This window comes from Gallus gallus, chromosome 1 (genome assembly GCF_016699485.2).
Source record: "Gallus gallus isolate bGalGal1 chromosome 1, bGalGal1.mat.broiler.GRCg7b, whole genome shotgun sequence".
NCBI lineage: Eukaryota > Metazoa > Chordata > Aves > Galliformes > Phasianidae > Gallus > Gallus gallus.
This window is the reverse complement of record NC_052532.1, coordinates 54,028,776-54,050,937: the sequence shown is the minus strand read 5'-3', so window position 1 is coordinate 54,050,937 and position 22,162 is coordinate 54,028,776. Positions and strand designations below refer to the sequence as shown.

The 22,162-nt window shown below is 43.4% G+C and overlaps 1 long non-coding RNA gene across 1 annotated transcript; it reads left to right on the top strand.

The window, feature by feature from the left end:
- Positions 1–1,274: 1,274 nt before the first annotated feature.
- On the top strand, positions 1,275–20,682 carry LOC107053559. Its single transcript, XR_001466922.3, has 3 exons — positions 1,275–1,381; positions 6,125–6,264; positions 19,309–20,682. It is a non-coding gene; the product is annotated as an uncharacterized LOC107053559 (long non-coding RNA).
- The last annotated feature ends 1,480 nt before the right edge of the window (positions 20,683–22,162 follow it).

Below are 22,162 nucleotides of genomic sequence, written 5' to 3'. Positions count from 1 at the left end.
TAGCCTCACCCAGAACTTTCTTAAGGAAGCCGAAACAAGGGAAGATGATGCCTTTGCTATTTATGTGAAATACCCTAAAATCTCGTCGCTAAGGTCCTATATTTGAGCTCACACTTGGCCCTTAAGACAGGTCAATCATAGCATCCAAAGGAAGAATTTGGACCTAAGGGAGTAATTGTATACTCCTAGTGCAAGGAGTATACACAGTAATTACGTGCTCCTCAAGTGTACAATACTTGGTAATTATATACAGCAGACCCAAAAATATCATTCGACACGTGTGCTGGTTTTTAAGGCAAAAATAATCATGAATTTACTTTGTGATTATATGGTCCTTACCACGTTCACTTTCTGCCAGTATTTGATTCTTACCATGTCATTAAATGTTCAGCAATTGCTTTAGATGCAAAGCATGCTTGGAAAATTTCTCCCTGCAAAATGAAGCATTATCTGAAAAACATTACCATTTTGCACCATATTGTTTTTCCTAAGGGAAAATATACAAGTCTTGCAGTTCAATTTTAGTCTACATTATTCTGAAGATGTTTTGTGTTCCTGTTGATCTGAGAAAGCATAATGATGCTGCTTTCAAACTCTTTCTCCTGGCTTTAATCGCTGTTTCTCTCCATTCATTTTCTCCTCTGAGTCTTTCCCTCCCAGGCCAGAAATAATAACTGAAAGCTGATTGTGATTTTAAGCCAACAATATCCCAAATCCTCATGAAGCTAATGTATGCAGCAAAATTTCCATTGACTTCAATAGTCAGAGTTCTGTTTTAAGGATCCTTGCTATGCAGACGGTGTAACTCCACTGAAGTCAATAGGGTTGCAGAGGAAATGCTTGGGCACAACAGCAGCAGAATCCATCCCAGGAGGAGGAGGATCTCTTCCAATTTCTGCAGACCCAGGCATGTCTACACATGCATGCACATACACCAGAGTGAAGCTCACAGACCTCGAGCTCTCTGTAGCTTTACCAGAACATTATTTTGCTTGATTGCTGGACTCTGATACAAAAGCATGTAACAGCCTGACCTGGCATGAGTGCAAACTAAAGAAAAAAGTGGCCTGAAAGAAACAAAGAGGCAGCTTTATTCAGGATACTTCATATCAAGGCATATAAGGCTTTAACTAGAGTACTGTTATGGCTCCTACTACAAGTACGGAGTTCTTACTTATCTCTTCTGCTTTTGCTTGAGTTTTCTATTTATTTCAAGGAGCACTGAAAATATTTTCATAATGTGACACCAGTTCAGTTGTAAGACTGGAATTCACTCTTTTTCAGAAGACCAACTGAACTGCTGTATGATACCGCATTATCCAAGTCAGTCTAACAGGGAGACCGTGGGAATGGATGGACCTCATGCTGGATGCCTACATGGGTGAGAATTTCATCCCATTATTTCACAGATCTTTGCCAGCATGGCAATCCTCAAGACAAACTGTGCCAAACAGCAAAGTGTTTGTGGAAGATGCAACTGTCCTTAGTTCCCCTTGGGCATCCCTAAGCCTGCAAACAGAATCTAATGGCTCCCACCACATCTTGCTTTCAGGCCTGGTGAAAACAATGAGCAGCTCTGGAAAGCAAAACCCAAACAGCTAATGAGCAGCTTGGGTGGAAAACAAAGATATGAATTTAGTACCTTAACCACAGAATGACTTGCTGATTGGTGGGTGCAAACGAGTGATTTTAATAGCTACAGTGCTGGACCACATGTGATAGTTCAAATGCTAAATGTCTGACTAGAAATATTTTGGGGACTGGATTCTTTAGTAACAATAAAGTGTTTCTCCTCTGAAAGCTACATGCTTTCTTTAGACATTTTCCTTTTGAGGAAAACCACCCCTTTTCAGATGTTTTTCAGTTGATGGATTGCCACATTGCCTGTCTTATGAAATGGCTACATTCTGCCTCTCTTATTGACCATGTAATACTATACACTATTTGCTCTGAAACCTGTTTTTTGATCACTCAGAACAAGCATTTTTCTTGGGAACCCAATGCAGCCACTGAATGACTGTTCTCATATGTTTGCTAACAGCTGAGACAAGACCTAGGCTTTTGGGAACTCATATGTTTTAATATTGCTAAAAACACTGTGCATTTGACACAGCATTGAGTTTCATTCTTTCCCTGATCATAACATCCCGATTCCTTCTGCTCTCCCACTGAGATCAAAGTCTACCTCTTGTTAACGAATGAGAAGCTCCAGAAAGCATCACTGCGAGCTTGGCTGGCAGCAAAGCCAGCAGATCTGCTCTGAAAATAGAAGCTGCAAAAAAGAAACAGGCGATGACTCATGGCTAAGCTCCGCTCTTGTTTATAGTGGCACCAAGCAAGAGCAACTCCCTTGAAACTGGTGAATTTAACACCCTTTTAAGTAGCCACACTTCTTGAGCAATCTTACATCAGCCAACATTGGTCAGCGTGATTCAGCTTTGATATTGGATTGAATCAGCTGGTTTACAACTCAGTGTGAAGCTCCAGTGCATCCAGATCAATTAAGAGTAATGAGTTCAACTGAGCAGAAGTGTAGTGGTGACAATTGATGGCATGGTTAGGGTTGCACAGACTCTACAAAACGCAGACTGTCCCAGAAAGAAGACCCCTGCAGTGAAAGGATACCTGCTTAAATCAGGCAGTTCAGAGTAGGAAGAGAGATTGACCAGGGAATGAACAGGTGATTTGTTGTATTGCCTACATTTCCTTGCCGTTACACAACACAACTTTTCCTAGGGTAAGAGCTGGGGGGACTTGCTGAGCACAGGGTGGGGAGAGGGTTTTGCGTGCTTGTTTGTTTTCCTAAGAAAAGTGGGAGGTTTTTCATTAAGTATTTATGGAAAAATCAATTATAATAAAGATGTTTCCATTTTAGTAAAAAAATTCACTAGGGGAAAAAAACATTTCTCAGCCATCTGTACTTTGTGCTTTCGGTTCTCAAGAAGAGAAAAGAAAGGTGCCTGAGGTCCTGTGGGAAGTCCCAGGAGAGGACTATATAGCATATGCAAAAAAACTCTAAGAAGTTTGGCAAACAGACCCAGGGCAATTAGAAGCACATAAAAAGCTCTAAACAATACCCAAATTACTGAGCTATCCACTGTCATTAGCAGCATAAATGCTGATGGAGGTATTCTGCTGATTCAGGAGCGTATGGTGCTCTGGCCAGACCCCCCACTTAGATTCTGGGCCACCTCATAGTGAGCAAGAGAAGTTATCAGACATTGTTGATTGTCCGCTGAGGAGTGGAAATGAAAACATCTGCTATTCTTCACGGCAGCATTACAGCTCAGCTAATGCAATTCACCTAGCTAGCTTTTAGGCAAACAAAATAGTGTGCCAGCATTTCCAATAGCATAAATCAAGGATACAACCTGAAATGCTGTTAGAGATGCTATAAATAAAGATAAGTATATATGGGGTGGGGGGGCAAACTAATAAAAAAGATTCCACGTCTGTGGGGATTTGTGCTGTTGCTCAAACAAAGGGATGGGATTCAACAAGCACAGCTGTTCCTTGCCCGTTGTTGCCTCCACCCTTGCATTTTAAACAGTATTCATATTTAATTGAGCATTCTCAACGATTTTTTCCCAAGTGCTTTTGAAAGGTCTGTTTGCTGCATTTTTCAACGCTATCTTTATCTTCCAGATGCTAATTTCCTCATTACTGAGGCCTCTGTCACTCACAGAAGGTCTAGATCCCAACTGCTTTCAGTAGATTTTAAGGTTAATATGGCAGGATACCATGTATGGAGATATGATGGAGGAGAAAGGGTAATTTTTAAAAAGTAATTAGAGTCATATAATGACTTTAGAGATATATCCACAGAAAGTCAGTACCTGATTTTGTCCCCATTTTAGCAGCAGCAAGTAGCATGTGACTGGCATGCTGTGCTTTCCTCCTAGACTTATCAGTGTAGTTATCTGCTGCCAGCAGAAGGCTGCAGCTTATGACCCTCCCTGCATTTGGCCATTGCATCTTGAAGCTGAAGCCTTGAGAAGGATATGTGGATCTCCACAATGTTGCACAGGGTGAGGTGAGGACGCTGCAGCTGGTGTCTTGGTGTTGGCCCCAGACTTGGGGACAGAGGAGCAGCTCATAACTCCAGTGGAGAGCCCTTGGTATGTCTTCGGCATGGTCCATCCTGATGCTTGACTACATCACATGGATGTGTGCTGATGTCTTCATGGAGTTCCAGTAGGTAGGAAGACATCTCAGGGAACTAAACCCCGTTGTGTCTACACAACTTTGACCATTGTTATTGCACGTACATTTCATCTGGACCCAAAGTCTCACTGCTAAACCACTGTAAAGCCAGATACGTAGGGTGCATGAAAGGCAAAGGAGGCCAAAAACGCTTTGGCAAATTAGATTACTTTCACAAATGTTGTATTGCTTTCATTTTTGCTATAACTCCATCCTGCTGTCTCAGGCCTGTCCCTGCACTGTATGGCTGCAGTTCTAAGCATCAGGGCACATGGAGACGCCCCAGGGCAGGCACCACTCTGCAGCATGATCTCACCCCAGTTCTCATAGAAGGGATGAAGATGGCAGGGCTGCTGCTGAAATATCACAGAAAAGGGAAAAGCTGTCACCCAAGAAGTGCAGCACATAGACACTCCAATGTTTCTGCAAGGAGTCAGCCTGGGCTAGAGGCACGCAACCTTGGCTTCTGGCAGGTCATTCCCATTTGGGGCCATCTGAGCCTGAATAACAAGTGCATGCCCAGAGGGTCCTGGCCCAGTGCAGTTGCACAATACAGCAAATGCCTTGCCTTAAGTGTGATATCAGTGTAGGTAAGCATAGGAGAGGGTCTAGTTCTCCTGAGAGGTGTTATGTCTATGTTAAAGTCAAAGAAATTTTGCTCAGCAAACTGCGCAGTTTCAAGACCTGTGCTTGGATGACTAAATGCATTCAAACTTTAAATTCAAAGGAACGGTTGAAAGGAATCAAGTGCCAGATATAGACAAAGTCACTGCAGAGGTAACAGGCATTTTTTATGCCTTTAGCCTTCTGGATGGCTCTTTCCATCGCTTTCACAGTGGTAATCACCCCTTTGAAATACAGCAGTGTTAGAGGGCATGATTGGGCTAAAGCTGAATAGTAGGATCTCATTTTACAGGGGACGGACACACAAAGCAAGGGTAAGCAGCTATTCAGTCTGCTCTGCTTCATACGTTTCTGCAGTCAATGGATGTAGCTAACACATCAGAGGTAAGGGAAACATATTTTAAAGGTGTAAAATGTATATTAAGATAGGTATGCATGTCTGTCGTAAGGTGTATGATCAAGAAAACTGTTTGCTGAAATGTATGGTAAGCACAGCTTAGGTGCAATAGCTGTGATCCATGTTATGCTGTGCTTGCAACACCATTACAGTAGTAGTTGTACAGCTTGCAACACCAGTACAATAGTACAACTACATCCATGTAGTTGCCCAAGAAAGACTTGAGTGGGAATTCAGTGCTATCTGCATGAACGCAGGGGAAGGATTTGCCCTCCTGAGATGGATATTTTTTGTTACTGAGACTGAACTGCAGTGTCACTGTCATTAACTTTGAAATGCCACATACTGGGAAAGTGCAAGCACAGAGAAGATACCTGGTAGATGTTGTATATGTCTGCAAAAGAGGGCTCTTTCTCTTTCTGATGAAGCAAAAAACTGAAACCAGTTCGTAATCACAAAATGGGATTGCATTTTTAATCTAATTATCCATTAGACTCTGGAAAACCCTGGGAGTTTTCTGTTAACGCTGCTTGGCTTTATCACTTCAAGGCTCTGTGACACCACAGATCTGATTCAGCAAAACACTAAAACACACACTCAGCCCAAGCACTTTGAGGACCTGCCTTCTTGTGAGCCAATACTTTCAACCACTTAGAGAATTTTAAGCATGCACTTATGTCCCCTCAACTTCACTGAAGCATAAGATCTACTTTAAAACATTGTTTAATGAGAGTATACAGAATTAAAATATCATCGATGCAGTTTGGTTTACGTTGCTAACTCCTTTCCAAGTAGCCCAGCTTGTTAGATCTATTTGTTTGTATTCATTTTAAATTCAGAGCTGTGTGGGGGAGCTTTACAATCAAATTCTTGATTCTCTTTTTTTGGTTTCCTCTGCAGATGTGGGGGTTCCAGGCCCTTTTGGGAAGTGCAATGCTGCAAAGGATTTAGTACATCACTGAAGTCAAACATGGCTACGAATCAGATTCACTGCGTGTGACAGAAGACGAGTAAGCTAAGCTCTGTTTCGGTGCTCTTGGGTAAGATTCTTGCATCTAGTCATTTATCTTTGGCTCTAATCTTGCAAGCAATATATCAACAAATAATCTTCGTCCACTCAAATACATCCTTGATGTCAGTGGAAGCAACTGCAGAAAGTTTGCAGGCATAGATCATTATATAAGAAGAGTAAGCAGTGGAAACCCAATCAAGAAGAGATCACGTCCATCTGCCACTGAAATCAGTGTTGATTTCCATCTGGCTTCAGCAAAAGCAGACACAGTGCCAGAGCAGGACCTCTGTTCTCTCTGCAGTGCATATGAGCAAGCAGAAAGATTGCTTTTCTCAGACTGTTGTCACATGAAACAAATGAGCTTGGGCAAGGCCATCTACAAATCCTCTCCTCTGCAATCTCTTTTATAAGGCTGGATAATTATATGGGAACTAATTCTCAGCCTGAATTTTCTCATATAAGACAAAGAAGGTAGGCACGATAGAGAACAATAAAGCTGACTTTGAATGAGCAGTTATTAGGAGTTTCAGCCCTCTTGTTAATCTGCAAAGTCCTTACAGGCAGACTCCACGGGGAAAAGGTTCCTGGAGACAGCAGAAGATGGTGGAGCCGGGGCGGCTTGCTGTAAATCTCACCGTGTATCATGTTCTTGCTGTGCTGGCCGGTGGCTACACGGACTGACTCAGGGCTTTGTTCTCAGTGCCAGCTCAATCCCTGCATTTTCTTCTGGAAAAGAAAGGAGTCATAAAATTTCAATTGGCCTGAATAAAAGAGATAACAAAAGGAACGGGAACAGAGAAAGGCTGTTATTGCCAAGTTTTGAATGTATTAATACAATAGCACCTGAATAATACAAGGAAGAAGTTTGGCTCTGTCAGAAAACAAGCTTTTTTTTTTTACTGCAAAACTGTTGTGTTATGCCTGTGGTCCGGGCTGCAAAGCCTGCGTGTGAAAGCATCTCCAGGAGTCTTTCCCCTTAGTGGAGGACTCTATACTAATTTCTTCCTGACAAAAAGACACAGCTTGATTCCTAAAGCTGTAGGATGATGTGCCAGCTGCTAGAAAATCTGGCAACTGTGATGAAGCAGGAGGGATTTTGGCACTGGACCATGCCCCACAGGAGAGCAATTTCACCCTGCAGCTTGGCCAGAGGGAGTTGTAAAGAGGTATCCTTTCTCAGGGCTAACTTAAGAGAAAGTCATCCTAAGGGATGTAAAGACAAGTGGTAAAACTCTACTGGGCTCAATAAACTATGTTGACAGAGACATCGGTCTCGGTACCAAAATGAAAAGAAGATTAATCTAGCTTTGGTGATGCTAATGCACTGGAGAATCAATTAGTACAAAGGGACTGCAGAAAGCCCTAAAAATCTCAGGATACCAAATTGTTGTCAGATGGTTCTTTTAGAAAAGACCAAGACACCCTGGAAACCAGAAGCTTTTCTATGGATAGATGTACACAGACAGAAGTCAGCCACAGTGAGACAAATATAAACACAGCTTTTACTCTTTGCTTTAAAGAGTTTTACCCTTGAGCAGAGCTAATCAAGAATACCAAAAAACATCTGTAAGGGGAAAGGTGGCTTAACACAGAACTGCCATCAAGGGCATACCAATTCTACACCCACCCTCTAAGCTAGAATTCATCTCAAAACTATTCCCAGGTATTTTGGATCAGTTTTCTGAAACACCCATATCAAGCATTTTGTTGCCCTATGATTCAGCTCATCTCTTCTCCATGCGAAGCCTTGGGTGGTGAGTGAGGGAGTCCCATTGGTGAAGGGGCTGTTAGGTTGAGGCTGTGTGGTCAGGGTTGTTTCCCTGTCTTCCGTTGTTCACAAAGAACCCACTCCTGAACCCGCTCTTTTTCCAATTTTCCTACTTAATTATGGAGTCCTCTGTATGTCTGATTACACAGAGGTAAAAGTGGGCCTAAAACACCACATGATGAGAGTAAACAAATGAGAGTTGTCTGCATGCAGAAGGTATGGAAAACACCGTCCTGCAGTGCTGATCTGCATTTTGGCAGGGCTATCAGCCTCATGGCTTTGTGTGGTTCAGCTGATGGGCATTCATGAGGCGCTCAGTGAAGCCCTGAGCACCCTGATTTTGAAAAGGGGAGGTTTCTCATGAGATGGAGGTTGCAAGTCAAACTCTGTGAATGCCAGCACAGCGACAGGTCAACCCTGCATGGCAGTGGGGCACCTGATAGACATCTCACACCACACCAAGCGCCTGATGGAGGTACCACCAATAAATAATAAGTCCCGGGGCTGTGCTTTTGCTTCCTGGGCACTGTCACCCTGGACTGGATGGGACATTCCCTTGAGGCAAAAGTCAAGGCCTTGTGCAGGGCACCCGGCAGCCATCAGCGCTGCGGCAGAGTACCTCATTTAACCTTGGTGAGGGAAACACCAGCGCTTTCCCCTCTCAGCATTTGTTTTCAGTTGCTAATCCAGGAAACACACGTCCTTTCTATTTACTTAGAAAAGAATGAATAATAACCATGTTTCTGCTCGGCTCCTTCCCCCTCCCCGGCCCTCTCCTCGCACCCCCCTAGCTTGCTATTAAAATGGAAACCCCTGTGTTACAGGCATTGCTGGGCTGCTAGAGCACTTAAGCAGCACACTGCGAGCTGCAGCCATTTACTATGTGCGATTGTTTCTGCGAGACCTAATAATTCTGCCATTGTTATTATAACACTGTGCACTAATACAAATGAGCTTGTAAATAGGGGTCCAACTAAAATAAAACCATTATAATCACAGCCCAGGCTGTAAATCACAGACTGGTGTGTTCTGCTGTGGTTTGACCAAGAGCCAGGCAATAGTCAAATAATCAAACTGCAGATGTTGGGATAGCAAATCTGCTTAAATTTAAACAGTGGCAAAGGTCCAAACGACAGGGGGGGCAGAAAAGCGTCCTTTGCAGAATGGAGGAATTCCCCCCTCCCCCCCCCCCCCGCCCCTTTCTTGTTAACTGGGTCTATAAAGCAACCAGACATCTTACCCAATAATCACACTGTTTCTCAGCAGATTGCTTGCACCAGTGCCAGCTCAGAGGCACAGGAGCCATGTGAAATATCTGCACAGCAACTGATCGTTAGCACTGGCTGCCTGGCTTGCCGTGATGTCCCCACTGCTGTCCCCAAAGCCACCACCAGTGGGGAGCTCAAGCCCTCCAAGACTTTCTAGGAGAGAAGCCCAGGGGTACCCAATAACATCCTCTACCACAAACTTTAACAAAACTCAATGATACAGAGGGAGGACATGTTCCTTTTTAATTTCTTGAGCTTTTTCCTACAACTTACCTTACCTCCACCTCCATCTCACACTTGAACAACCCTATTTCTCCATGATGCAGCCCTGGACACAACTGCAATTTGGCTTTCTTGCTGAGGAAATCTCACGATGGCCACTACTTCCATATACCAGGCCAATGGCTCATGTCCCTAGAATCACTGAGAATCCTGAGCTGGAAGGGACCCATAAGGATCATAAAGTCTAGCTCCTACCTCAAAGTATCCTCTCAAAGATACTTGCCTCCCTACAAGTCTCATGAGAAGAGTCTGAGGCAACTGGGATTTAGTCTGGAGGAGGCTCAGGGGGACTTCTTCGCTCTCTACAATGACCTGAAAGGAGATTGTAGCAAGATGGGGGTTGGCATCTTTTCCCAAGTAAAAGCAATAGGATAAGAGGTAATGGCCTCAAGTTGCTCCAGGGGAGGATCAGGTTGGATATTAGTAAACATTTCTTCTCAGAAAGAGTGGTGCTGCTGTGGAACAGGCTGCCCAGGGAGGTGGTAGAGTCACTGTTCCAGGAGGCGTACAAGAAAAGAGAAGATGTCACAAGGAGTGACATGGTCTAGAATGGTCATGGGCATGGGTTGATGGTAGGACTAGATGATCTTATTAGTCTTTCCAGCCTTAATGATTCTATTTTTCAGTGAAGAGGACAAGCCACTGCTGCAGAAGAGATCAGAGGAATGGTTTGCTCAGTGTCTAAGTTTTGCCATTAGACTCTGCTGGCTGTTTCCACAGCTGTGGTAGAGGTAATGTGCTTGTTTCTCCTAGCCAGGACTCAGGATCAGTGTCAGCAGTGTACAAATGCAGACAGTGTTCTCATTTGGAGAATACATGAGCCTTGGCTGTTGCTCTGTGACATTTGAAATGGTGTTATAAGCTTCTTTAGGGAAAGTATACGGTCATTTGTTTCTCTGACAGCTCAAGTCAAACAAATTGGATGGGTCCTGTTTCTCACCACGTTGTCACATGTGGTCACAGGAGGGCTGTTAAATGTGAGAACCTCCTTCACGTAGCTTTAACTTACCATGGAGGATATTTTTTACTAATTTTTTAATGTAGTATTCAGCGGCTGCCAGGCAACAAGACATAAAGGCAATCAATCACATAACCAGATGCCTTGTAGATACTTCTCTTGAGCAAGTTGCTCAAGAAATCGCTGAGGGGATCAAGCAGCCGTCTCTCTAAGGGAAAGTCATCAGAATCAGCTTGCCAGCCTTGGATGGGATACAAAGCAGTCATCCTCCTGAAGCCGCTTCTTCTCTGTGGCAGTGACACAAGCTGTGAATAGTAATGTTATTTCCCCTAAATGCTTGTGACTCGACTCCACCAGCAGGACAATTTGCCCTTCTTGCTCAGGACATATTTGCTGTTAAAATGGCTCAAAGGAAACATGAACCAAGAGTGTTCCAGCCCAAAACTGTAGAGACCCCAGGAGAAGGGGCTGGTTATGAAAAGCTCATTCACTGATTAAAAACCTTTTACTTTGAATTCTTCATGCACTGAACTTGCAAGAACATCCTCTGTCCTCCTTTTTTTCCACTCTTGAGTCTTTTTAAAGGACAACATAGCTCCTGTAGGCAGAGAACTTTTTCTGCCTGTCTCCCTTCTGGAGGAAATAAATGTTAGAAGAAGAAAAATGTGCTGCTCCTAGCACACGCTGCAAAATTAACACCTTGGCATGCGCTCCTTGCATATCCATTCTGCTGGATCCAAATTTCCACAGGTTTTCCTGCTCATTTTGTCAAGGGCACCGTTTTTAAAAAATGCTATTCTTTTTGCCTGGGCCTTACAGTAAGCCTGTTGCTCAGAGGAAGCCTGCAGAGAAAGCTTGGTTTCCTTTGATGCATTCCTAAGTGTCTTGGGGAGGGGAGTCATTCTTCTGTGTGAATCAGCCTGGCTTCCTCTGTTCGTTAGAAAAACGGCGCAACCTTGCATTGCTACATCGTGCCACGCTGCTCAGGATGTGGTTCATTTCTACTGCTGCTACTGCTCTGCTGAGATGTGCTTTGCAATGTGTTCAGTAAGCAGATTAAAATCAGTGCTGGAGGTTGTTGTGAACACCAAGCATTAAATAAACTCCAACATCGTACCGTAATTCCTCATGAATGATTAGATCATCCTGCTGGGAGTGCTACCATTATACAGAAGGCAAATGTCACTGGTTGCCTCATAAATTTAGCATACGAGTATTAAACTTATTAGGTCTGATTCACTGCTGCCTAACTTTGGTTTATCCTACTACGAGGCAGAGGAGTTTCATCAGCAGAAATGTGCGGTGAAACACTGGTTCTGTTCTCTTTTAAAGGGATCAGCTGTTTCCAGTGACTTTCATAAGACCAGGACTAAGTAGATTCACAGTTGCTCTGCTCAAGCTATAAGTGTCAGATCATGCAGGGGAGCCAGTCCCAGGAAAAAAATATAGGCTGGTATTTCTGGCATATAGCTTGCACCCCTTCATAGTGAAGGTAGGTCTAGACTGCAAAACAATGATGTGCTTTGGAGCTATGTTGACAAAATCAAATTAGCTGCTTGGCTTTGGGCACAGGATAGCTGCCCAAGTGTTTGTCCGCCACAGAGCTCACGTTGAGCAGGAGCTGGGGATGTGATTTAAAACCCAGACTGTCTCCATTGCCCTGGCACTTCTGCCAGAGCAACCTTGTCACATCGCTCACACTATCACTCTCCTGGGGAAGGGGAACAAAATGGCATGACACCATCTGAGTGCACTGCACAGCTCCAGATCCAAATATGGTGACATTCTCTTGATAGTTCAGATTTTTCATCAAGAGAGTCACTTCCTTCAAAAAGAGCTCCCCTCCACCTCCTACTTGTCAGAGTGGATGCAGAAGTCTAAGGACATAAAAACATTGTTGGGAAAACCTTTAACATCACATCCTACCGACAGCAGCCCAGATACGAGAGCAGAACGTGGCCTCTGAAGCTCAAGATCCTTGACTTTCTGAGTGAAGGATTGTTCCCCACAGTCCCCCCGATGCATGTTGTCCAAGGTATTTTTAATGAGGTGTTGACTAATTCCCTCAGGAAACTTTTCCGCAGTCTGACAGGTCTCATTGTTAGCCTTCTAACCAGCCTGAATTTCGCTTTACCAGACTTCAGCTCAAATTATTTCCCTCTTTCCTTGGTGTATTTTGCATCTTTCAAATATTTGTAGGCAGTTATCATATCCCCATTTTAGCTGTCTGGCAGCCAAGTTAAACATAATTAGCTTTTCTAATCTTCCTCCATAAATCCAGCTTGCTTTCTTGAAATCCAGTGCCTTTCTCCTACTTGTCTTTTTGGTATGATGAAGCTACATACTTTGTGGTTGTTTTTCACACGCCATCACTGATACCAATAGGAAGAGACATCACAAAATCAGACAGTACATTTGAAATGGTTTCTATTCTAGGTTCACTTTTTGCTCTTTGTAATATAAACTTAGCTTTACTGTCAGATAATTTAGGGTTTCCTTGGAATATTTGTATCAGTGAGCATTTACAAAACTCAATCCCTGTTCAGTATCTTCAAAGTGAATTTCTGTAAGAGATAGATTAAGAGTTTTGTGCTTGTTTTATAGGCAGAGTGTACACAAGTAGACATCAGGGAAGACTAATTTACCTGTCATGAAAATCTGTTAACTTGATGGGGGAAAGCAATGTTTTGTCAAAAAAGTGTGCTACACAAACGGTGTGGAAAATGCTATCCCAGACTGGTTTTTGTTCAGCACAAGTCAGTTGAGCACCCATATGTTTCAGGTCTGGGCATGGTGAGCGTTGGCTACACAATGAGAGGGAAGCATTTCAAAGCATTTTTTTCCTACAGGAATTGATGGAATTTTAACCAGAGAAATGTTTTGTGCACCTATTGGCTTTGGCCACAGGCAACACCTATCGCTCTGTATGACCACCTGAAGGGAGGTTGCGGCCAGGTAGAGGTCAGTCTCTTTTCCTTGGTAACAGCAATAAGATGAGAGATGATGGCCTCAAATTGCAGCAGGGGAGGTGCAGATAAGATATTAGCAAAAATTTCCTCTCAGGAAGAGCGGTGCTGCAGTGGCACAGGCTGCACAGGGAGGTGGTGCAGTCACTGTCCCTGGAGGTGTTCCAGAGCCGTGTGGATGTGGCACTGAGGGATGTGGTCAGTGGGCATGGTGGGGATGGACTGATAGTTGGACCAGGTGATCTTATAGGTCTTTCCAATCATAATGATTCTATGATTCTATTTACTCATTTAATCATTATTGAATATACGGCCAGATCTTTGGAGGGAAAAGGGCAGAGGCCTACGTGCACACACTGGATATGCATTGTGTATTCGTATTCTCCAACCATGTTTAAACTTCTCTTTGAGATCAGAAGACTTCAGGACTTAATAACACTTTTCATTTCAGACACATTGCCTAGGGACACTGCTGATGTGCTACAGAAATTTGTCTGTATGGAGAGTGAGCTGCTTTCAGGTCTTGGGCTTCTCCACCCTCAAAGTGACTCTGAAAATCTCAGTTTCATCTATTACTAATAGATGTCTGAAACAATTTCCTAAGGAATGTAATTGATTCTTCATCCTTCGGAATGCTTGTACCAGGGTTGGTTAGTTTCTATGTGATAAGCTGTAACTAAACAGATGCAAGTGATGTCTGGTAAATCTCTGTAAGTTCTGTTTAGCAAAAAGGCCAGATTAGAAGCTAATCCTTTGTTTGCCTTTAAGCATATACTCACAGCACCTTCCTCCATTGTATATGTACAGATCAGTAGAATTTAACTTTGTCTCTCTCAAATATCGTAGCTATGGCGGAAGGTGTAAAGAAGTCAAAATGCCTTCAGGAAAAATAGCAAATGAAGCAGGAAAATCCCTGCTGCAAGAAAATCCCCCGAAGCAGGGTAGAAGCATGCTCAAGTACATGCCTCCTTCAGCTTTAATATCCTTCCTGAGGACAGAAGTCTTTGTTCTTCAGGCTCTTACTTACAGATTCCACAGTCCCCTCTGAATAAGCTGCAGAGTGAGTGATCAGCATGGCTGCTTGGAGGTTTGGAAATTTTGAAACGTACACTAAATGCTTTAATTGCAATTTTAAGAGAAGCTGGAAAATATCTCCTTTTTCCCTCCTTTTTCTTTTTTTCTTTTTTTTTTCTGGCAGATTATATTGCTTTCACAAGTTTTCCTGTGGGAATTATTCTATGATTCTATCTTTAGCAGGGTATGTTTTGATAGGACAAGGGGAAATGGTTTCAAGCTACAAGAGGAGAGATTTAGATTGCATCTAAGGAAGAAGTTCTTAACAATAAGGGTGATGAGGCACTGGCACAGGTTGCCCAGAGAGGTTGTGGATGCCCCATCCCTGGAGACACCCAAGGTCAGGCTGGAGAAGCTCTGAGCACCCTGATCTACCTGTGGGCGTCCCTGTTCATTGCAGGGGAGTTGGACTAGACAGCCTTTAAGGGTCCCTTCCAACTCAAACAATTCTATGATCCTACGAATGTGTCTGTGCCTAAAACTGGTTAGATGGAAATTGTGGTGTGCTTCTTTGGTTTAGCTCAAAGTTCACAAGGAACACCAGTGTAGAAAGGCTATGAAAAATACTGAAGTCCAAGCAAATGAAAATTAGAAGAAAAGGAACTGAATTTGTTATTACAAAAGCTCAAAATGCCTTGGACAGCAGATTTCACACACTGACAGAAGCAAAATCAGAGCTGCTTTCTGCAAGATCTGCCCAGAGCCTCTCCCAGAAAGTGAAAGTGGAACAAAAGCTGAATGCCACCACGAGACACCTGATGTGAGCAGTCAGGGCACTGGGCAGAACTGTGCTCAGCCAAAGACTGCGGTGAAAATGGGCATAAATATGGCACAGCTGGATTTGTGTTATTGTGCCTCCACAAGGAGTTCACAACATGCATTGTTCCAGCGATGATAAAAACATGGGAGGGTGTATCTTCTGCATCTACAGTTTTATTTCTTACTTTTTCCTTTGGGAATTTTTTTTTTTTTTTGAATGTTTTATTATTACCCATTTTTATGAATTTGGAAAAAAAAAAAGCTAGATGAGCAGACAGGTGCAGGCACTGGACTGAAAGAAATGCATCTGGATGTGGGCAGACTGCTGTTGCCAACTGTTGTAGCTGCCATCTCTGCATGTTGTTGCAGGGCTGAGCATCCCACCATAAATCGCCATCCCTGCTCTGCAGCTCAGCAAACAAGATGGCCTTCCTTTGGCCAGATGGGGATTCCCAGCAGAGAATCAATTATTTTGTCCCCTCCAGTCCTTCCTTCCTTCCTGTACTTGGTGACCTGTTTTTAAAGGAAACTGCCCACCCCAGCAGAAGGAATACATTGTAGAATCGGCCATAGAATAATTTGAGTTGGAAGGGACCCTTAAAGGCTGTCTAGTCCAACTCCCCTGCAATGAACAGGGACACCTACAGCTAGTTCAGGGTGCTCAGAGCTCGTCCATCCTGACCTTGGACGTCTCCAGGAATTAATCCTGTCTTAGGGGTCACTATGAGACTAAACCATGAGGTGTATTGTTCTGCAAAGATTTGGACTCCGCTGTGGCCTGTGGCCCACACCAGCCTCCAAATCAAAGTAGCAGAGGACATTTGGAGGGACAACTCAACAAGGATCCAGGAGGTTTCCTGGTTGTGATGGCACTTTGGGAAGGGAAGGTCTGGGCCTGCAGTAGAGGCTGATGCAGATGTGCCAGTGGGAACCTGTGCTGGAACAGTGGATGCAGACGAGAAGGAATAGTGGAAAGATGTGGGGAAAGGCTCTGAAATATCCATGTATCTGAGCTCTGGCTTTGCCTCCTTTTTTTCATTCAAAGACTGTTTACTTTACTTTGGCACTTAAAAAGAAATCAAGTACGGTAAAGGTCAGCTTTATTATTTTTGTTGGTTTTTTAAGAAGGTTAAACCATGGCCATAGGAGATTGCCTTTGACATTTGGGAAAGAACTGTCTGCATATAAAATCATTCATTTTAGACATAAGCGATGTCTACACATCGCTTATCCACCACAGCAGGGAAGATTTTATGGATACCAAACAAAAAGAAGACGGGGACTCTGGAACAAACTCTTCAGCTTTTCTCTCTACCGTTACACTTGTTGAGTTGTTTATGAATTCTTACACATACAATATATATGTGTAAAAAGATCAGGGTTGCCCTTATAATCTTGACAAAATATTCATTCTGTATGTAATAATTCCCATACAGATCCCACATGAAATGTGAAAAGTTTATTCTCGGGCAAAGGCAGAGGAAAGGCAGGGCTATCTGCAGAAAAAGAAAAAAAATCACTGGGGTTTTGCCAGTAACTTGAACAAGAACAGAGCTGGGCTTATGTCGAATGTTTTTGAAAATCTCAGCTTTGATTTGTTAATGACCACTTGCATGATGGACTACTGCAAACCATTTATCTGCAGAAATAAATACTCAAAATAAAAGAAAACAGGACATGGTCAGGCAAGCTGCGGTTTGTACCAAAGCTTCAGATTTGCTGAAAGACAGATATATAATATTCTTCAGTTTTGTGTTTTTGTTTTTTTTTTTCTAGAAAACCACTACTGAAGAAGTTTTGCCAGCCTCTTCAAGTTCATGTCAAAAAATAGTACTGAAAACTGACCTTTGGGGATTTTCCTGGATAGCGTTTCACCATCAGATAGAAAGCCATAGCCCTGAGTCAGCAAGGAACAAGCAGACCTACCTTGAAACATGTGAAAGTTATTTATAGGAGTAATTCACTGAATCGGGCCCCTGAAGAAGTTAAAGAGAGAGATAAGGGGGAAGATTTCATAAAAAGGCTGAGCTACAGGAAATCCTGTCAGGGTCACGTTTGAAACATCGTATGTGTGCGCTCCCAGCCCATCCTCTAAAAAGAATTTATAGCAAAACTCTTCTTTACAAAAGCAGTGGTTTGCTGGAAGATGAACTCGATGTGCCTGCTGCCAGCCTGATGGTGTACTTACACTAAGCTGGAGTATGAATTCCAACCAAAGCCTCCAAATACCATTACAGGACAGATGCCGGAAGTCTTTGCGGTTCTAGTAGCAAGTTGGGCCTATAATTTTCAGTCAAAGAAGCCGATATCAAGGCTTGCAAGAGCACCTACATTTGTTGTTTCCTCTCTAAAAACTGACCCTTGCCAAGGTGTCTCAAGTGGGACACTCAGGAACTGCAGTAGTTCAGACCACTAGACATCATAGAAAACCCTAGCCTGAACCTACAGTGCATTAGTCCCCCACCAGAATTGTTCTCTGTAACAAAAACTTTCTTGTTCTGCTGAAAGACAATATCTGTAACCACTGGTAAGAAGGCCACATTTGGTTATTTTTTGTAATTCTTCCCCACCCCTTGAAGCAAGCTGAGATGACCTTCCAATAATGGTTTATTTCTTCTTGGCTTGGTTCGAACAAAAGCTTTCTATTCACATGCATGTGAAAGAGAGTGTGGATGTTTCTGTGGTGAAAGATCAAATCTCTCTTTTGAACTTTGCAGTGGATAGGCTAAACCTGTGGCATCTCTGGGGCTTTCAGTGGCCTTTCAGAAAGCAGACAACTAAATGCTTGTTTGGAGTGTTTGCCTGAAGTAAGGAGTATATATGACAGATATAAGGAATAAATTAGAGTCCTCTAGAGCATCGGTGAGTTCAGATCAGCAAAACACATTTCCTACCAATAGCTGATGTGGCTTTATGGTGTATCTGGGAATTTGCTGCTAGCTGTGCAATGCTCAGTGCAGGCTGCATCATAGAACCATAGAATATCCTAAGTTGGAAGAAACCCCATAAGGATCATTGAGTCCAGCCCCTGTGTGGACAAGCAGTGTCATAAGTCATGTATAACCCTGTTTCAATTCTCAGACTCAACAGAACATCTTTTCTGTAACTGGAGCACCTTGCTTCAGCTTTTAACCAGGGCGTCTTCAAGACAAGAAATGGTTTACAGGGTGAAAAGCATTTAAATTAGATGAGGGAATTCCTTTCTCAGCAGTATCAACTTTGCCAGAGAGAAAGAGAGAAAGAGAGAAAGAGTGAGCTCTTTGGTGGAATGGGTACCATTTAAATTAAGGTTTAGTGAGTGTGACAACAAAAATGGCTTTTCTACCATTTGAAGTAATCTGGTTTTCTCAAAACACTTTTTTTTAAAGTATTTTTTGGGGCGGCCTCTGTGGCAAGGGTGACTTTGCAGGTGTTGAGGGGCGTGCTTCTGTCAGAGGGGAAAATATGCAAATCTTCCTTTCTTTGCATGGCAGAACTTTAACAAAAGCTGCCCCTGACAGCCCCATTCAGGCATGTGATGGATTCTGACCCTTCCTGCTGCTGTTGTCTTTGTACCAGGGCTCCCTGGAGGGGCTCTAAGAGCTCTCCCTCTGCCCTTATCACACCAGATGCTAAACTACCCTCCAAGTGGTATTGGAAGTGGTCACAATGTGCCAACTTGCAACTCTTGTGAACAAACCTTGTGTTTGCCATAGAGAAAGGAAGGAGGAAGTCTCCAGTAGATCTGCTCCAATGTTACAATGGAAGGTGTGGAAATTGTTTATTCACTTATCTCTCCTGCATGAAAAGCCTGTCCCTCTGCTCTTGCACCAAGATGAAATGCAGCCTCCACTCTTTCTCATTCACTTTTTTTGTTGTCAATGGTTCTGTTTCTTCCAGAGGTATCTACATCAATCACTGCCAGATCAGGGCCAGTTTGGAACTTTTCTGGTGAAAAGTATCTATGATAATGGATCTGGACACCACCATCTTTTTTCTTTTCTTTTTGTTTTTGTAGATGAGGTGACATCACTTATGTACTATCTGAACCATCTGAAACGTCTCTAATAATGATAAAAGCATTTTAGGCTGGAAAAGATCCTGAAGATCATTGGGTCCAGTCATCCACCTAACTACCAAGTCCAGCACTTAACAGAAGGTAAATTTCTATGTCCATTTAGATACAGACTGATTTGCATGTAATTGCCACTGATGCGGTGGGATGCACTGGGTTAAGACCAGGTTAGAAACTTGACAAAATGTGTGGCAAATTGTTTGGACTATAGCAAAAGGTGTAAGCTGTTGGGAGCTTTGCCCATGTTTCATCTGCAACAGGCTGAGGTTCTCCATCCTCTAACCTGTACTACAAGTTATCTGTCCCAATAAATGAACATTTTGATTTCCTGAAAAAAAAAAAAGCCAGTAACAATGAATCCCGTTTCAGCTGAAGAATTGAGTAATTTCCCCAAAATCTTGAAAGCAGAAACTTATCAACACAACGCCCTGCCATGTCCACAATTTGAAAGGCCCCTGCCTGATCTGGCAAAGCTGATGATTTCAGAGGAGCTCTATTGCTTGGAGTAGCTCCATTTTGAAGCATCCACTTTGAGGTACAGTAAGCCTCATCCTATGAGCACACAGTGATCATGGATCAAGCTGAAGTCACAGCGAGGAGAAAATGGCCATCAGTTTCAAAAACTCAGGTGTGAACAACTCGAACAGATGTTTCTAAAACATCATTCTGAAAATCTGGAACTCTTTGCACAGGAGAACTGAATGGTCACCACGCAGGACATGAAGTTATTCCCACTCAATCCAGCCAGAATCTCACAGTGATGCAAATTTATTTGTTAAGGCTGGGTGCTCATCCAAGTTGGGTCAGCATCAGTTTGCACAATATGGGGATCTACTACTTGACCATTAGGCATTGCCTCTTTCCACTCTGACACAGTTTCTTCCTGGGAGAACAAGGGGATTTACTATCTCGGGATTTCTGAGGACTGGAGCTGGCTGAGCATTCCTCATGGCCCTGAGTTATATGGGAATTTAGCAAGCCTCTCTTCTCAGGCAGCAGATCCCTCATCTCAAGAAATCTCTTGATTAAACTGTCAAGCTCTGCGACGGGCAGCTGAAGGGAGCAACAGATTTTGAAGAAATATTTTTGATTATTCCCAGCATGGACAGAACGATGACATACAGAGGGTCTAGCAAACTTGCCTGGCAGGCAGTTGTGGCTTTGTATGTAAATATAAACATATATTTACATATTTCCTAACATCTGTTTTGAATTTGTGTTCCCTTTAGTTCTATTTAAAGTACATCTTGTCCTATTATCTCTGAGGCTGAAATTTGGAGGGCTCTGCTAATAAACTCTAACACTGCAAAGCAACAAGACACATTCTCCTCCTCCCTGTCTTTCCAACCAGTTCTTTTACAGCTGTTCCTCACTTGTATTCCATAGTGCAACAGCATCACCCAGCCTGTGGAAGGAGCACGGTTTCCTAAGCAGATTCAAATCTGGGAGTGTACTGTGAGAAATGGTGCTCAATGTCAAAAGACCCCAAGTGTGATCCAGCAGTGGGGCTGCTTTGAGGAACAAAGGTGTGGAGTGATGGCCAAACCTTCCAGGGCACCAATGGCCAACAACTGCAGCTGATGTTCTTACTTTGATGGCAGTCACCTTTTTAACCCTGCTGTGGCCTTGTGCCTCATGTCATTGGCTTTTATAAAATGCTCTTCTAAGGAACAGTTAAGTACTAGGACAAATACATATGATGTCCTTAAAAGCACAAAGTTCTGTGTCGCCAGATGATGTGCAAATCAAAGGCTTTTCTGCACTGATGAAATTCCAGGAAATGCAGGGTGGAGGAGAAGAGCTACAGAGAGATAGCCAGAAACAAGATGCTCAGATCCGCCATCCAAAAAAGTTGCTTCTTCAGCCAAATTGCTAAGCCTTTTATGAGAAAGATGTCTTGGTTTGGCAGGGAAGAAGAGACAGCCCCACCAGACAATAATAATAATAAAAAAAGCCCTAGTTGAATGCTAAATAGCATTATTCCAGGGGAAACACAACTTGCTCTCTGCTGTGGCAAAACTTTCAGTTGAAACCCTGAAACCAGCAACCCTGGAACAGGAGCCAGAGAGCCTGGGCTGATGCTAGCAAACCCCGAAGTTTCTATTGGCTCAGTAAATGCATTTCTGCAGCTTTGTCTCCAGAAGCATCTCATTAAAATGAGATGCGAATCACCAAGATAAATGCCTGAGTAAATGGATAAACCTCTCATATACATCATATTTACATGAGTATTGGCCTTCTCCCTTCATTGGATGAGTTACGGCTTACCCTGTAGCTATAAGTGAGGCTCTGGTGGTGCAGAGCTTATTATTACACACACTTAAGGCATCATTAACAAGCTTACCTGCAAACATATTTGTCCACAATAACTGAATGTGCCACCTCTGCCTCAGCGCAGTCCCTGAAGCCTCTGAATGGAAGCCAGAAAGAGCTGTGAGAAGTCACAGCTGCAATTAACACGGAGGCTTCTCTGGCTGCGAAAGGTGCTCTACCACTCCACTCTGAGCATTGCTCCTCTTGCCAGCGCTATGGGTGGTTGTGGGCACCGCATCAAAGGCTGTGACACTGCTGGAGGAGAGCTCCCTCCTGGGGTGTTGGCACTGATCCTCCCCTCTGCAGCAGTGGGTTGGGGCTGGTGAGCTCTGAGGAGCAGTGCCACGCTGCCCTGCGAGTGTTGAGAGCCTCATTCCCAAGGCTTCTGCATCGCTTCCTTGCTCCTGTCTTGCCCAACCAAGAAAACTTCAGCAATTCCTGAGAAGCCCTGAATCCCCATGAAGTGAGTAGGCAATAAAGAAGA